The sequence below is a fragment of the Opisthocomus hoazin genome, chromosome 14 (assembly GCF_030867145.1).
Source record: "Opisthocomus hoazin isolate bOpiHoa1 chromosome 14, bOpiHoa1.hap1, whole genome shotgun sequence".
NCBI lineage: Eukaryota > Metazoa > Chordata > Aves > Opisthocomiformes > Opisthocomidae > Opisthocomus > Opisthocomus hoazin.
Window position 1 is genome coordinate 6,776,855 of NC_134427.1, and position 13,041 is coordinate 6,789,895.

Sequence of the window (13,041 nt, forward strand, 5' to 3'; positions counted from 1 at the left end):
TGAGTGGCTCTTGTTCCATTGTTTCTCCTTCTTTCTTTTCATAATTCCATAGTAACCAGTGACTCCGAACTTCTGGAAACTACTCTGCTCCGATTATATCTTGTTAGTACTGGGGGGTGGGGGAGAATTGCTTATTTATTGAATCAACACAGATTAACTCTGTGTGTTCATTCTAGAGGCTGTACCCCTTTTGTACCACTTTGCAGTGAAACAATGAAAATGGGTTTTGCTGAAACTACCAACAAGATTTCTGCATTGCTTGACCGTATATTTACCACTTCAATATACAGCAGCTACAGTGGTATTTTCCATCTGTGTCACTGTTTTGGGGAGAGAGAGCGAGCGAATCCAATGCTTATTTCCAAGGCAAAATTGATTTTAACTAGAACCAATGCATTTTATATTCCTGTGCAACTCAAGACTAACTTAGTATTCATGATGTTTTTCTTCACACAGCACTCATATGGTGTGTTTCATTTGCAAAGTGGCAAGCACAGGAATAAAGGCCCAGAGGAATATAACCCTTCTACTTCATATGAAAAGCAAATTCAGTTTTCTTAGCATTCTGTATCTTCATCATTGGGCAAACCTGCTGCTAGTGAAATTTTCTTCTGATGTCCAGTGCGTTTTCTGATAAATTTTGTAACTTGTTTAAAAGGCAGCTGCAGTTTGCATATAGTCAGCAAACGTCTGCAATAATTCAAAAGGAAAAGGTAAAACATTAGCATTAGACAAAATGATCAGAGAAGATCAGGTATAGCAGATGCAAATGATATTAATAGCTGAAAAGAAAGTGAGCTAGACTGCTTTAGGAGGCTCAGTAGTGTCTGGGAAAAATAGGAGATTTCGCTTTTCCTGCCACACAGAACAGCTGTTGGAGGACCTGCAAAAAAGTCTACAGGAGAAAGTCTAATGACAATTCTCATTTCCACCTTGATGGAAAATGTTTGGTTTTTCTGATTTCTAACATAATTTATTTACTAAGTACTGAGCGTAGATGCAATTTTGTATGGTATACACTTAGTGGACATTGATAAATATTGTAATTGTCCTTGTGTCATTGGCCTTGTACTGAGAACATATTCCTAAGATCAGAATTTGGCACTCTATGCTTTTGCAGTAGAAAAATAACTGTTTGCATGCACACAAAAATGACTGTAATATGCATTTTGTTCATTTGACAAAGTACATAAAACCCCAGATATCCAGCTGTGTTAGCTTTTAGATTTTCAAGGCAGTAGACAAAATCTTGTCTTCATCTTGGAAAGTTCCTGAGACTGAATCTGTCTTGGAAAGCCTTTTGTTTTTGTTTTTGTTTTCTTGGAGGTACAGAAGGTTCTTAGCAAAGTTATGTGACTTTTCCTAAGGTGGAGGAAAAGAAGAATTAAGACAGGCTCTTCTGGCTCCCAATTTCATGTTATTAGCCATCTGATCAAGCCAGTTCTGTGCTCAGCACTGAGCATGTTTCAAAGTGCTTTGTTGGGAGGATACCACAGATACAAAGGGGAAAATGTGTCATTTGGGTGTGTGCTGTGTACAGCCACCAGGTCTATCACGCTGTTTCTAAAAGAGCATGAGAGTCGCACAAATTCACAGCAACTATTAAGTCACTTAGTAAAATTCACAGTGGAGGTCACCGTGTCCACACCAATTTTTCTCCTCTTTCCACTCCTCCTACTCAGCAGGCAAACAAATATGTTCTGTGTGAATATCTATCACAACAGACTGGCAATCACTGAGCAACCAAAGCAAATTTCTGACAAAATCCCTCTGTCAATTTAGTAACAAATCTAAACACCGCAAACTTTACTATGATGAACAGAATAGAGAAAAGAAAATGCTGAATACGTGATTCTGCCATAAGCTAAAGAAAAAGAATTAATTAAAACTCTAAGCAAGAGATGATGTCAATTTACTTTCTCTTCTACTGTTCTCATTTTTAACTTTCTTCTGTCTTAACTCCACCTCACGTAATTTTTCTCATTCTATTAATCTTCTGATGATTTTTTTTTCTCCAAGATCATATTTTTGTATCCATAGTTATAGCCACTCTTCTCATATCCATCAAGGTGCCACCTTTGTTCCTCTGACTAATTGTTCTTCTCTGTTCTGGCTTTAATTTTTAAAGACCAAAAGGTCTTGGAAGTTCTGAAAATCCTACTACTTAATAGTTCATATTGAACTCGTGTTAAACTGCTTTTATCTTGCAAATGTCAATCCTTCTTCTGTCTAAACTGGTTGATCTTCCTTCAGGTTTCATGAGTATTTAGTCATCAGCAGTTAGAGCACGGCAAATGTTTAGTAATATTTTTCAAGTACAAATGAAAATTTACATTACTGGAAGCCGTTAGTAAAGAAAGGAAAGCCTAGAACGTCTAGAAGATCTCAGTCACTCCTGTAATCCAAGGGTTAGATTTACATTAGGACATGAAAAGCAAATTCCACTAGCGACTGACATTCCTTTTTCCTGGAAAACAAAGTATTGGAAACTTTTGATTCCCCACCAAAATAAAAATGGAGCTACTTAATTGTTTTCAGCGAGGGGGAACACCATTACAAAGTTTATGTTGGGCATTACTTATGAGTTCCAGATTCCATATCAAAGGATTTTCATTCCGCACCACTTTGAATGATGCAGAACAGGAGCTTAAATGCTGTCACAGACCAGTATGTTAATTGGTCAGCAACAGCTCTTGGTTCAGTACTCCAGTCTAGGTCGATGGAAATAGTTTCATTAGCTTTACTGAGCGGTTGATACGTTATATATAAGGTTTTTAAACCAGTGAACCAAATCCTGCCTGCCTTTCTCTTTAGTTTTAGTGGGAGTTTATAAGCAAAGTAACAGAGCTCAGAAAATGGCACACTATCCCACTTGAACTAAAGGGAGAATTTTAGGTAGGTGGAATGTAATTATGAGACTGGAATTCAGCCAGGATTTGGGCGGGAGGAGTTGTGGATCTGTCAAGCAGCTATGAAACGTGTCTCGAAGTTGTCCCCAAGGCAGAGGGAAAAGAAATGTTTTGTCACCTACACAATATTAGGCTAAGAATTCTGTTCCATTTCTCTGCTTTCAAGGTATGGAGGTAAAGGGGAAAAGTGACAAATAAAGAGAGCTGCTTTGCAGAACATTCAAAGTAAGGCAGAGAAAAGTGCCAAAGCAGGGAGAAAATATCAGTGAGTTTCACAGCATGTATGTTTTTTTCTGTCCCGTCCTGTTAGGAGGTGGTAAGTGCAAGCAGGTTGTCTAGTGTTCACAAAGGCAGTAAGACATCTTGAAGTATGCAGAGTATGGGCTAGCTTTCAGTCAGTATTTTATATATAGTCCTTTGTAGGAAATGCATAGGGAGAGGAAATTAAGGTGCAGAAACCTCATCAAAATCCAATTTTCTGAAGCATTAGAACTGGCTAAACAGACCTCTGTTACCGGTTATCATTAAATTATGAGAAGTCCTTTATTACCTCTCCCCACGTGCATGCAGTCCAGAAATCCTCTTTAGTGAAGCTGGCATTTTCAGGAACCAGAGCCGTGGATCAAGTAGTTGAGACTTTTTTTTGGTTCTACTCTATTGCAAGAATTAAGGATAGATTTGTGGTGCTTCCAGTCAGTCTACAAATTGACATTACAGTAATTAGAAGTGATCGTCTTGGTTTCTTTCTTCCCCTTACCAGTTCAGTCTTCCTAGGCAATAACATTCTCTAGAGATTAAAGTGACAGTCTGTAGTTAAGTTAGGAAGCAACATGTCAGCAATAGCTGCTGATTGCTGGATTGGTAGTGTTGGACTCCAAGAAGACCCACAAAAAATAAATGTAACAAAGTGGAAAAGCTTTATTTTTAATCAAGCTTCTCCCTGGCCGTGCTTTCCTCCAGTGAAGTCATGTTTTGAAAGTCCTGTCTGTTTTCATCTGTAGGTTGAAATAACATGTTATTTAAAATGTTTCAGTAGTTTTTCCATTCCTTGTTAATTTTAAAATATTTTCCTTAAGTTAAAATTAGTTCAGAGACTGTTAAGAACGGCAGTGCTCATTTGTTTGTTTTTTTTTGCCCAATAATGTATCTTTACAATAGAATAGAAGTACAGATCACATACACGTACAGTAAAAATAAATGTTATTTTCTTAATCAGATTATCAAGAATGTGAGCAAACCCAAAGCATAACCCCAAAATTCAGAAATGTCTATAACAGAGATATTCTTTAGTTAAAAAAACCCCGAAGAACTCAAAGACTCTGTTTAATTCTGTAAGAAACTATAATTAACTTTGGTAATAAATGTTCTTTCTAAATAGCTACACAGGGAAGCATCTTCTGAAAATGGAATATAATATAATCTTAAGGCAATTACAAAGAATTTTTTGATTTGCAAAATTTAGTATAATTATGTAATTTTCTTTTGTGTGCAAGCAGGCTTGGCATTGAACTCCCACAACATGATGATTCATGCGGAGCTGGTTATTTCCTAGTGAATAGCAAGAAGCAAGCAAAAATTATCTTTTGAATGCAACAACTCATGAGTACAATGCATTAATCTAAGTTTACAGTAGAAACAAAGGCAAAAGTTCACTCTGATGCTTGAAGACGCTGTACCAAAGGTGTTATCTGGAACACACGAAGGCCTGACAGGATGTCTGTGATGAGCAATGTTAAAATGCTCCTTTCCTGCGATGTACAAATGCTTTCAATCACCACCTTCAGATGAGTTCACTCCTTTAAAGATTTCATTTCTTTGCCAGTATGTTTGCAATGAAGTAGCTGTAAGAGTGTGTTTGACTTCATTATGCACTGTGAAAGGTGAACATATTGCAGACATTTAACAGGTTCCTTGTATCAGGCTTGTTAAAAACGGAGAGCTTAGTAAATGCAAATGTTGCCCAGCTGAATACATGGTGTTACACGTGTAGATATATCAGTTTGTGAGTGTAAGAATATATGTAGGCAAACTAAAAGTATATATAGGTAGTGATACCCATAATCTAGATTTTAATGACTAAGTGTGTACTCCTGTAACAGAAATTTGCTGATCTCAGTGTTATTAGGCCACAAAATAATTTGGATTATGCCACACTGTTGTTGAGAGCCAAGCAAATACTATTAAATTATTTACAAATAAACTGCTATTTCTTTTAGTTTTCAAAGTCCTTTAATTAATTTATTACTGAAAGGTGCTTAATCACATTCTGAGAGTCCAGTGTTCATCACAAACAAGAATTCAGCTGTGGAGAAGGCACACTTTGGATGAAGTGGCACCTTTTGCATTTTTCCAGCACAGAGAATACAATTTTTTTAAGCTTATTTACAGGTTTTTTTCTGTATAAACTACTCTTAGAATTAAATCCCTTTTTAAATTTCAGCCAGATGTCAGTGGTGCCCAGTGACAGGATGAGAGGTAACAGGTACAAATCATGATGTGGGAAATCCAAGTTAAAAAGTGGTCAAGTAGGTTTGCCCCGATGGGCTGTGAAACATGCATTCTTGCAGATAATCAAAATGAGACTGGACCAAGGCCCTTGGCAACCTGCTCTAGCTGACCCTGCTTTGGGCACGGGGATTGGAGTAGCTGAGCTCAGGAGGTCCCTTCCAATGTCAATGATTCTATGGTGAATATTAATCAGTAAAATGGATTATCCACTGCATTCGGAGAAATTAATTTTTAATTAATGTATCCTTTTGAAAATCAAATATGCCTGTACTAACACAGCTTTTAGAGTAGGACTCTTTTCTGGAACTCATTTTTTCCAGTGGATTCTGACTCTGGCAAGAACGTGTTGTGCCATCTCTCATCATTAATATATACATGACATGTTCAGAGAACCAAACGAAGTGATTTTTACAGGACATATGCTATGTGATTTGAGACATATTAAAAGATAATTAAGTATATTAAACAATAATTTGATTTATTTCATATTTGTTTTATATGGGGATATAAAAACTGATTCATGCCTAATTCATTTCCCAGGCAGTATCTTTTCATAGCACAGATGTTTAGCAAGCAGAAACAATGCTGTCTCTACAGTATTTCTCAAGTAGTGTTGGAGAAAAACTTGACCAGACAGTCTGTAATCAAAGGAGCAATCACATAAAGAGGACAAATACATTTGATTGCTTGGAAGCAAAAATTAAAAACAAGATCCCTGAATACTTCTAAAATAGTAAGTTGATCAGAAATTGACTGGGACAAATAATGTGAGGACTACTAAAAGCAGTTAAAGACAGTTAATCAGGAGAGGAAAAAAGTAAACCCAAATTCTGTTGCTAGAAGTTTCTTCCCAGTGCAATAGACTTAAAGTCAACAAAAATGGTCATTTCTTCTTTGTCAATCTGCTCTGAATTCTGATTTTCCAAGCAAAATGAAACAGTGCTGTACTATGATTGACATTGCCCAAAAAGACATGCTGATGGTGAGCGATAGTAGACAAGCATTGGTTTGTTAAGTTGTGGGTTTTTTTAAATACAATCAGACAGAATGCAGGGCTTATCTTTTTGAAAAGCTCACAGTGATGTTCAACCTCCAGTTGTACGGCTTGAAAAAGCAACAGATATTGTGTTCCAGCCAGCCAAAACTGGGCAAACAGGACAGCTTCCCTGAGAGACAGATATAATTTCAGCTTTGGCCTTGCCTGGGTAGAAGTCTGCATTAAGAGGTATGGTCAGGCACTGACAGACAGGATCTGATGCGACTTCTCCTGGTTGATTACATTGTTATTTTTTTTCAGTCTAAAACAGGTACAAAGCTATTCTGATTTTACACATACTGAAGGATTCTAATAACCAAAAATGGAAATATAAAGTTAAATATGCAAAGAGCTAAATACAAAGTTTATATTTATAATTACTCAGACAAGGTAATCTTCCACTTTTGTGTTAAAGCATATTCTGATTTAGATAGCTGGCATGTTATCATTGCTGTAAAACATCATTTGCAAAAGACCACTTAACACATCTTGTGTGAAGTATCTATTATTAGCAGGCTGTTGATTTTTAAAGAGGAGGAGAATACTGAAAGCAGAGGTGAGAATAATGATGAAATTTTGTTTGTGTCAGTGCAGTTGTTAAGGAGGTAAAATAAACCATGAAAAGTTTTAGCAATTATTATTTTGGAATACCGTTATTTTAGAAATACCTAAGAGGCTGAATTAGAAGTCAGGTTTAGAAACAAACAGAGGTAAGAACATGGACATGAAAAGTAAAATGTCCTATTTGAGAGCTTTTCCAATACTGTCTTGGCATACTATCTGTCATTCTCAAACATTCTTGCGGAGCAATCAAGGTCATCCAGCATACATCATGCTACAAAAAAACCCACCCACTGTGTTGGTCTGTGACACTAATGGGATTTGGAAGAAGCTAGCCCTGATACGATTTTCACCGTACCAAGTAGCTCAGAGGTCAGAGGTCTCTCCCTGCCATAGTCCACAAGACAATAGAGATGTACCTACACTTGCAGTTCAAAGTCTTCATTTTGATGTCCCTTATCATTATTTCACCGTTTCCAGGTATTTTTTCCTGGGACAGATCTGCGTCAGGAATCCAGGAAGCCAAAGTGTTCTTAAACGGTAGACAAAAACACATGGACAATTATGATATGTTGGCTAAAGTTTTGCTTTTCACCAATGTTCTGAAAGCAGTTTGTGATGTATTGAATGAAACTGCAGATTTATTAATAATTATGTTCTTTGTTTTACAAGTAAGAATGACTGTGTCTAGACATCAAGACCCTTAGCTGATCAAGAGTCCAGTCTAATGAAGCTGAAAGGAGGGTGGATCTGAGCTACTCCTGTGTTCCTGAAGAAAGGGGTTAAAAGGGATTTTAGTAGAAGTAGCATTACCTAATAGTTGCGGTGCATTTAAAGAGAACTGATAGTGCCTATCCATTGTGTAAATTAACTGAAGCAGAGAGACTTGCATCTCCATACAAACGGGTCAGTTCCTCATAGGGGCTGGGAGTCACCTAGAACCGGTCAAGACCGACCCTGCTGTACAGATGGGAGCCAGAAGAGAACTGAGTTTGCACAGAAACAAAGGTCAATCAACGAACACCGTGATGAAGAGGATGGGCCTTCACCTTGGGACTCCCAACGACCACCACTAGGAGGCACTGCGCAAGCACAGCTGGGAGGAGTCTATGGAAATTACTTCTTGGAACTAATTATAATATGGAAATTATTTCTCGGAACTGATTTTGATCTGAAATGAGGATAGATGCGTATGTTTAGGTGTATTGGGAAATCTAACGTATATGTAATATTTGATTGTATAAATTGAAGAGACATGTTGCTGCTCGGCACGCACGACTTTGGTGGGACTACCCCCCGTGTCGCCCAGCGCTAAATAAACATACCTACTTTACAGTCTTACAGGTTGTGGAGTCTGCTTTCTGCACGTCATTCCTAGTCCTGGATCTGCCTGGTGTCCAGAGAGGTGCTGGCTCCTAGCACAACCTGGATTGACACAATGGCTGGAAGTCATCATTCAGGTGAGAATTTTCAGACTGGAATTATTAACATTTGACATTAGCACTTCTTCACCAGCCCCTCAATGATTTAAAAAAAAGTTGTATTCTGATATGAATGTGCATTTTTGTGACGGACAGTTCTGAATAAATTGGACCCATAAAAATGTTCATTTGGAGTCAAACTTTGCAACGTCTCTTTAATTTCAATTCCAAAGAGTCAGTCTTAAATCTCCCACAGTGGTCAGGACACTAAGGCACTGCATAATTCACAGGCCTCCGTTTGACAGACAGTACAGCTTATTACTTTTTTTTTTTTCCTATTTTGTTCTTTCAGAATATGCTCTGCCTTTGAAGACAGAACCAGGAGGCTTTTCTAGTGAAAACTTCGACAGATAGGGTTGAAATATTTTTTTAAAAGATTTGTTTACCAACAGGATTTTCCTTAATTGTTTTTATAAATTAATAAAATTGGTGTTTAATATCCATTAATCATCTATTTCTGTTAGGATGTAAGTGAAGTAAACATCCTTTTATTCATTTATTTGTATGCTATCACTTAAACCCCCAATTTGTATATCATGGCAGGGTTATGCAGGGCTCTCTGCAGACCTATAACAAGTTTTTACTCCAGAGAATTTACAATATACATGAAAGAGAAGATGAAATAGCAGGGCAAGATAGACAATGATGGTTGCGAAGAGGAGGAAGATAAAATAAAATATGAACAGAACTGAGCAGAAAAGCAAAAGTCACTGATGACTCCTGGTAAAACAAGAAACACAAACATGAAATATTAAAATATGATATCTGATCAAAAATGATCTTAGGTACACAGATGTTAGAAGATGTCATAATAATATCTACATCAATTATTTCTAATTAATTAATTTCATAGCATTCTTAATATTTTAGGGAATGTGATTCACTGCTCTATCTACTTTTCAGGCTGTTTTCCATCTCTCTGAGTGTTTTGAGGGCCTTTGTCCTCAGGGTCTTTGGGTTATCTTGTCTACTTCTCAGTTTTATCAGTGGTGTACTCTGTGGACAGTTATTTCATTAGTTAGTTTGTGCAATAAATACCTAATTTTGAGAACTTGTCTTTCATGGTCTAATTCCAGAGATGCTCAGAAGTCAGTTGTGTTATTTTTGTATTATATGTAGAATGTGCTCTAGATCAGTACTCTGCATAATCGTTAATTCTATATAATTAGATTCTAGGTTTTCTTTCTTTTTCCAGTATCTCTTATTTTTTCTCCCAATAATCACGATTCAAAACATATTTCCTCCATTAAGAAGAACAAATCTTGACCAAAGCTAGTTTCTAGCTTTAAGAAAGCTTCCATTTTCCTGTTGTCTCACATTCTGCACTGGAAATTTGAATTCTTTCTTACTCTCTAATTTTCCTATGTTCATATTTACATCTATTGTCGTATGCCCTCCACATACAGATTTCTGTAAGCCTTGCAACTTTAGAGAAAAATATGTCAAAATAAATACACAAAAATTAATTCCTGTTTTGAGATTGCAATCGTTTTTGTTCTTTTGGCAATTTGTCATTTTAGACTATTATAGAAATAGTAAAACTTTGCATTGTAACATTATCAAATTCCCTCAACACCTGTTTTAAGGGCATGCAGTTCTGCTGATGAATGGCCCGTGCTTTAAGTAGTGATTTGCCATTAATCACATTAAGAAATAGACCTAACGAACCATAAATTAAAAGTAAGTGTGTTACTGGCTCGCTTTTTAGTAAAGATTAAATAGTCTATTAATATCTCTGCATCTGAAATAAAGGAACATCTGGTTATGTTATTGCCATGATAGGTCCTTTTTCAAAGGATGCTCCCCATCACAGGGACAATTCAGTCTTTGCTCTGTACCAGGGAACAGTGACAGGATTCGTTCCTATCTCTGTGTCTTCTATGAGCTTTCTTTGAAGATGGTGGTCCATATTGCACACTGTGCTAACCACTGTCGGAGTACGGGCAGATTACTGAAGTCTAATCCTGATTTATGCTTTCTGTGAATAGAATTAGAAAACTGTTAGGAATTATAGCCTGAAGCACTCTGGGAATGATATCCACCACTGGAGCTATTTTCTTCAACAGTTGCGTTGAAATTGCGATTATCAGAAGCTGCATTTAAAAAGGTAAATTACTGAAAGCAAGAGGTGTAATTAGCATAATCTGTTCTTTAAAAGATACATATGCCATTAAAGTTTTAGAGAAAGAAAATCTTAGCTGAAATAAGCTTCGTGTTCTACTAAAGCTCATTTCCTTTCCATACTATTTTGTGAGAACAGCATGAACTTGGAGTTGGAATAGCTTGAGCCTTCAAAGTTGTGTTAAGTTTATATGGTTGTCATATGTCTGTAAGAATGACATTGATTTCCTTAGATTCGGTACAAATTTTCCATTTGCACTCTCAGAATTCTATAACCACAGTTTTGAGCACACAAGACTGATGAGAAGCCATTCTCGCTGTTACTGAACACAGAACACGTTAGCATCTACCACTTCATCAGATGAATGCAAAAGGAAGAAGACACATTTTGATATTGATCTATGCAGTGCAGTGAGAGGGGAAGAGGAGATTGTTGGTTCTTTAACTCAAGATTTGTAATTATATACTTTCATTAATTTTAATTTTACCTATCTCTGTTTAATGACATCAAGCTAACCAGCTAGCATCAAGATATTCCATGACCACAGTGGAAATTCTGGCTGCTCTCACATGTGCTACCACTTCTGCTACAATAAGCAGGTCCAGGGATATCAGGTCTTGTTATCATCGGATTAAAGAGCAATATGGGTTTGAAGGCACCACAGAAACTCATCTGCTCCCAGCCCCATCCAAAGCAGGGAACACTTAGAGCAGGGCCATGACTTGCTAAGTTTTTAATATCTCCAAGGACACAGATTTCACAGATTCTCTGGGCCCCTGTTCCAGAATTTGGCTACTTTCATTGTGAAATTTATTTTTCTCAGTATCTGAGTGGAGTTTCCTTTGTTACAGCTGGTGTCTGTTGCCTGTCATCCAACCACTATTTATCTCCAAAAAGAGTCTGACTCCATCTTCTCTATATCCTCCTGTTAGGTAGCTGAAGATAACATTAAGATCCTCCCCTTGCCCTACTGTTCTTAAGGCTGAAGAACCCAGTTCTCTCAGAGTATGTCATGCTCCTGCTCCTAATGATCTTGATAGCCTTCTGCTGGACTATCTCTAGTATATCCATGTCTGTCTTGTCCTGGGAAGCCCCAGAGAAGACACAGTACTGGTGTGATCTTGCAGGAGCCAAATAGGGGGAAAAAAATAATTTCTCTTAAGTTTTTGGCTACGCTTTTGTTAATGCAGCCCTGGATGCCTTTGGCCTTTTTTGGTTTACAATCATGCTACGGATTCATGTTCAACTCCTTGACCACTAAGACCCCTAAGTCCTTTCCTGCATGTTGAAAATTTATTCAGGACCTGATACATCTCAGATATGCTTACTTGTTTGCTTTTGAAATTAGAAAATGCCAGTCATCTACAGCACCTGTTCACTTTGAATGACCTTCTAAAAGCTATTCTAGAAAGTCAGGCCCTAAATTTTTACAATGCTTATTTTCCAGTAGGAGAAAAAAGAGAGAAAGATCACATTCGATGGGAAAAAATAGCAACTAAACCCACAAAAGTCACTTTTTATTCGTTACTGCAAAGATCTCTGCTTTCCACTGTTATAATGTCGAAAGTCTTTTATTCGCCTATGTGCCACCTCTCCTTGGGCAAGTGAAAATTCTCCTTCATTTATGCACATGTAATGAGAATTAAATAAAGAGGCTTTTTGAAGCCCTGGACTCTGCAGGAACCAGTACAGGTAGAAATGTGAACTGTTTGTAATATTCAGGTTTTTATTTCGAGACTCAGTAGTAGTAAAGATTTTGTTATTCATGCACACTTCAGAGGAACTGTGAAAGGCCAGAACAAGTCACAGATGTGTTAAACGATGTTCTATCTTTAAGCTTCTTAACTTTTTTCTTAACTAACAGCTCAGGGACTCTACAGGTGAAATCACATTTGAGGCCACAGATCCTCTAATGGATCGTGTACGAAGGAAGCATCATGGCGTAACAGAGTAGCAGGGAGTCTGTGAGAGCTGGTGGCACTGCTTCTTGTGCATGTCCTCTCCAAGACACATGTACTGCTCTGCTACATTAGGAAAGTGCATGAGTTGCCAGGGAATTGGTAATAAGGACTGAGCAAGTGTAAGACTTCATTGGTCTTTGTGTTTAACGGCACATTCTAACTTCTACTTGCTTTCCCTTCAGTAAACTCAGGCCTTGGAGACAGGATTATGTGGCTAAGGGAGAGCAAGGCGAGACTCCAATGCCTTCCCTCCTGTTTCAGTGTTCAAAAGGGAGGGTTCGAGCCTCTCACAGTGAACTATAGAATTGAGCAAATCATGCAGTGATAAAATCTGAGTTTAGAAATCCTTTTTTCTCTGTTTGTGTTAGGTACGCTATAAAAAACATGTCACCATGGTATCCCAGCTCTTTCCAATTAAAGAAAACTATTTCTACCATTTACTTAGCAACTTGGACAATAGCCT